The following is a 5083-nucleotide window of genomic DNA, read 5'->3' as shown; positions in this document are numbered from 1 at the left end:
GCCCAATCTTATACTTGCCCCTCACTACCATTGCAGCCACGCCAAACTGGTGAACTCTGCATCCACGGAGGGGGTGGACAGGCCAGAAGGCTACAGTGGGGAAAGGGGATTTTGATTACCTTTATCCCCACATAAGCCCTCTGAGCTGCAATGAGTCTCCTAGGCCTGCACCACAAAGTTTGCTAGAGCAGGTCTGAGGAGAGAAAGGGGTGGGGTGGCTCCTGTCCAGGGGATAAGATCCAGTGTGAGCCATCTGCAATGGATCCTCACCCTCTCACAGCCTCCCCACCCCATTACACCCTTCTTCCTGCCCAGTTTTGCCCCCTCTCAACCTCCATTCCACCCTCCCTCCACCTCCTCACCTCTCCCATCAGCCTACCTGCTCTGATGAGCAGAGATTCTCCTGACAGCATGGGCAAGAAGGTGCAGACCTTCCTGCAGTGGTTCCCGGCAGTGTGCCAACTCACATGCTGTCAGAACAGCTTTTGCGATGAGTGCTGACTGCCATCAGAGGAGCCCCGCTACATCAGGTGGTGAGAGAAAGATTGGGCTGTAAACCAGGTAACAGGTAGGCAGAAAAACTACATCCCTTTTTTAGTTTAAAAAATAAAATAATTATTTCTAGATTTGAGGACTGGAAAGAAATGGTATAAACTATAGAGGAGTGTCTAAATACCTAGTTGATAAGTTAAGAAGAAAAGAATTTTATAAGAAATGCAGACAGAGACGTATATTACATTTGGTGACATTTGCATTAGATTGTAGGGAATTCATAGTGAATTATGATATTCTCCATATCTACATGCCTCTTATAGGGTTTCTTTTCTTTTTTTTGTCTTTTTTATTTGTTCGTAGATTACATTCAGTTGTGTCTTCAGTTGTTTTATGTATCGCATTCTGATTTCATGTATTTGTAAAAAATAACTAAATAGTACTTTAAAAAAAACTACACCCATCAAATCTGCAGATGATAAAAAGCTGACTGAAGTTTTTAAGTCACTTTGATTTTAATGGCAGTGTTAAGCATATTCTTATAGTCTAATCCTACCCTGGACTTGTGCTTCTGGAATGAGCACACAGACAGCATAACATGCTTTCTGGCTGTCGCAAAATGTGACAAGCAGCAAGTGACCAGATCTGTGCACCAGCGGACAACAGACACCTTCCAGCACTGGTAAGCTTGCACAAGGGGTAGGAGGCAGGGGATGGGCAAAATGGGGCAGTGACAGGTGGTGGGGAGGAGGGCAGATTGAGGGAGCCGATTCAGCAGCAGCTGATGCCGAAATCTAACCCCTTTCCAGGTCTTGATCCCTCAACTTAGGTCTACTTGGATCTGTGCCAGGGATAGAGCATGTCTATCTCTAGAGACCTGCAGGCTGTTATGGGCTTACCCCAGGGCAAAAAAGCAAATGTTACCTTACCCTGTGGAGGCCTTTGGAGGTAAAAAGTTCCCAGTGATGCAGTAAGTGCCATGTCAGTGCAGCTGCATCATGCGCAGGTGGACTGCATTTGAATGGGCTGTTAAACTCTTTAATTGGAATCAGCAGAACATAAAAGTGCTAAGCTTGGCTGGAACATAACCTCTATGCTTTAATATTTCTGATGTTCATTTTTTAATTTGATTTAAATCATCTTGGTAGAACAGAAGCATCTAGTTGCAAAAACATTTCCATTAAACAGCTTTATTTTAATAATGATAGGCTTTGAATCCTCATAATGTATTAATCCATAGGAACAGGCTTCTTCATGTCCAGCCTCCTTTCAGTGACATCTTAAGCATCTTTGTGGGAAAGCAAACCATTTATTAATTCAAAGAAATACTGAACTCATCTCATTTTCTCCTTGCTTGCTAACAGCTTTTGATCTACATCCTCATAAAATGTTGTATTTTATTAGACACAAAAGACATCTCTGAACTGCAGTATTTTTATGAGCAGCACATGAATAAACAAAAGATGATGCAATGAAATACCATTATGGAGAACTTGACTGAGGCTCAGTGGTGGAGCACTTGTTTTGCACACAGAAAGTCACAGGTTCAATCCAGGCATCTTCAGGTGGTGGGGGAAAATTCCTATCTGAAATTCTTAATTGGGAAGCAGCGGCAGCAAGATTTGTGAAATAGAGATGGGGGAGAAAAGGTCAGTCTGCTACTGCCACTAATCCTGCTCTTAGCAGGACAAGAACTGAACTGCGGACCACAGGAGTTATGTCAGCAGTAGGTTGGAGGTGTGTGTGTGTGGGGGGTTTCATTGGTCTGCCACCCTGTCACCTGGGGACTTACCCTTGGCTTCACTCAGGGGATGGACAGCACACCCCCCCTCCAGTGCCACTCCACATGATGTGTTCAGGTTACATAATCAGTGCTTTGGCTGCGTATACATGTTTACTCTGAAGTAAATCCCACTATGTTTCAATTGAGTTTACCTCCAGGTAGATATGTATAAGATTTCAGTCTTACAGACAATCTAATTAGTTGCTTATGGCGTGGAGCTACAAAAGGCACTCTGCTGTTGTTTGCTGCGGGGCCACCACTGAAAACTCAGAAGGCCCTGTACACTTGCCAACAGCCCACGCTGACCACACCAGAACAGGCAGGATGGCAGCAAAGACAGTTTATGGGTGACTCAGGGGGCAACGGGGGCTGGGAATGGGCCAGACAGGGGGCAGAAGGGGGTGGATCACTGCAGCAGCAGTGCGCACCAAGATCCTGTCCCATTTTCCTGACCCGGACCTGTACCTGAGGCTCCTCAGACATACACCAACTAAATAGCTAGCATAGATCCAAGACTTTGTGTACCTTGGCTCAATGATCTCTGACTCTCTTTCTCTCAATACCGAGCTAAACAAACACATCGGTAAAACAGCTACCACGTTTTCCAGACTCACAAAGAGAGTCTGGTCCAACAAGAAGCTGATGGAACATACCAAGATCCAGGTCTACAGAGCTTGCGTCCTGAGTACACTTCTGTACTACAACGAGTCATGGACTCTTCGCTCACAACAGGAGAGGAAACTGAACACTTTCCACATGCGCTGCCTCCAACGCATACTCGGTATCACCTGGCAGGACAAAGTTCCAAACAACACAGTCCTGGAACGAGCTGGAATCCCTAGCATGTATGCACTGCTAAAACAGAGACGCCTGCATTGGCTCGGTCATGTCATGAGAATGGATGATGGCCGGATCCCAAAGGATCTCCTCTATGGAGAACTCGTGCAAGGAAAGCGCCCTACAGGTAGACCACAGCTGCAATACAAGGACATCTGCAAGAGGGATCTGAAGGCCTTAGGAGTGGACCTCAACAGGTGGGAAACCCTGGCCTCTGAGCGGCCCGCTTGGAGGCAGGCTGTGCAGCATGGCCTTTCCCAGTTTGAAGAGACACTTGGCCAACAGTCTGAGGCTAAGAGGCAAAGAAGGAAGGCCTGTAGCCAGGGAGACAGACCAGGGACAGACTGCACTTGCTCCCAGTGTGGAAGGGATTGTCACTCCCAAATTGGCCTTTTCAGCCACACTAGACACTGTTCCAGAACCACCATTCAGAGCGTGATACCTTTCGAGACTGAAGGTTGCCAACTATGAGATCCAAGGAGACCCATTGGTAGTGAGGCTGCATCCCAAGAGGTAAGTAAAAAATATTAACCTACCTCTCACTGGCCATCTGGTTTCTCTTCCCCACCAAAGGATGCAGTGGTTGCTCCATTGACCACTGTGACCATTGCATCACGTAAACTGATGGCATCACATAAACTGGTGAGAAATAGGATTGGTGCCTTCCCATCATGTTAGGAATGTGGCCTCAGTCACGTTGTCTAGTTAAAAATCAATTTAACTTTCAGTATGACATTGAGATACAGTTCAGCCTCCTCAGTCTCAATGAAAGCTACCTGAATGAAATGCAGAGCATGCTAATAATAGGAAATGTGGACTGTATGCTGTACCCAGAAAGCGCCTTAAAAATCTAGCTCATAAACTACATAGACCAGAGCACTGACATTTATCCCTCCTGAAGCCAATGAGAGTAGATGCAGTGGGGTGCCACCCCAGGGCAAAACATGGCGCGTGCCATGGCGCCAACTGGAGGGGGCGCCAGAGCATGTGCTCCAATTGCTTCCCCACTCAGGAAACAATTGGAGTGCATGTGCCCTCTCAGTAGCTGGTCAAGCAAAATCGCTTAGCTGGCTGCTGAGCGTGGTTTTCAGTCTCGAAAGACTATGGTATAAGCCTACAGTACCTGGTATTCCCAGGCGGTCTCCTATCCAAGTACTAACCAGGCCTGACCCTGCTTAGCTTCCGAGATCAGACGAGATCGGGCATGTGCAGGGTAACAGTTGCTACCACTGGCTGCTGAGTGTGCACTTCCCCAAGTGGGGAAATAATTGGATCATATGTGCCCTAATGATGTCATGAGACTGCGTGGCATCATGACATCACAGCATTGCCCTGGGCACCAAAAGCCCTGGGTACCAAAAGCCTCTGGCTAGATGGACTTAAACCTGTGTCTTACCTGGCAACCAAAGTCAGACAAAAACAGTGATTTTCACTGAGATCATTCTGCCATCAGTCTTCAGAAATTCAATCCTGAAGATTGATAGAGTATCCCGGCCAATTCTAGCTGCTATAACTTTTGCTATAATGTCTCCTATTATGATGACGTTTCCAAGATTGCTAACAAGAGGCCAAAGAAAGCGAGTGTTCTGGGTATTGAAATAACAGACCTGCTTCAGAGTGTTACTTGAAACTCTGCTTCTAGCAAACCTGTGCTGGAAAACTCTCGGTTGTCTCAGGGGAGACGCGAAGGTCTGCTCTTATACTGAGCTTGTCATCACTACAACCAACAGCGTCACTGAGTTTTCCATCATTAAGCTGGGATCCATGAGCACCTGGCCACCTGTTTTTAGGAACATTAAGGACAGCTGCATTGTAAATGTCATTTCTTTTCAATCAGTGAAACAGAAAAGATAATTATTTTCTTGTAAATATTAGCATTTCGTTTGCGTTTCTGTTGCATCAAACAGCTCTCCAGAGACATGGCTCTCAACAGAGGGCTTTAAACGGGTCTCATCATTACTCAAGATGAAG

General features: G+C 46.2%; 1 pseudogene; it reads right to left on the bottom strand.

The window, feature by feature from the left end:
• Nucleotides 1–4223: 4223 nt before the first annotated feature.
• On the bottom strand, nt 4224–4346 carry LOC136656366 (5S ribosomal RNA; annotated as a pseudogene).
• Nucleotides 4347–5083: the final 737 nt, after the last annotated feature.

Source organism: Tiliqua scincoides, chromosome 6 (genome assembly GCF_035046505.1).
Source record: "Tiliqua scincoides isolate rTilSci1 chromosome 6, rTilSci1.hap2, whole genome shotgun sequence".
Taxonomy (NCBI): domain Eukaryota; kingdom Metazoa; phylum Chordata; class Lepidosauria; order Squamata; family Scincidae; genus Tiliqua; species Tiliqua scincoides.
Note: the sequence above shows the minus strand (reverse complement) of the source record. Positions and strands in the feature narration are given on the sequence as shown.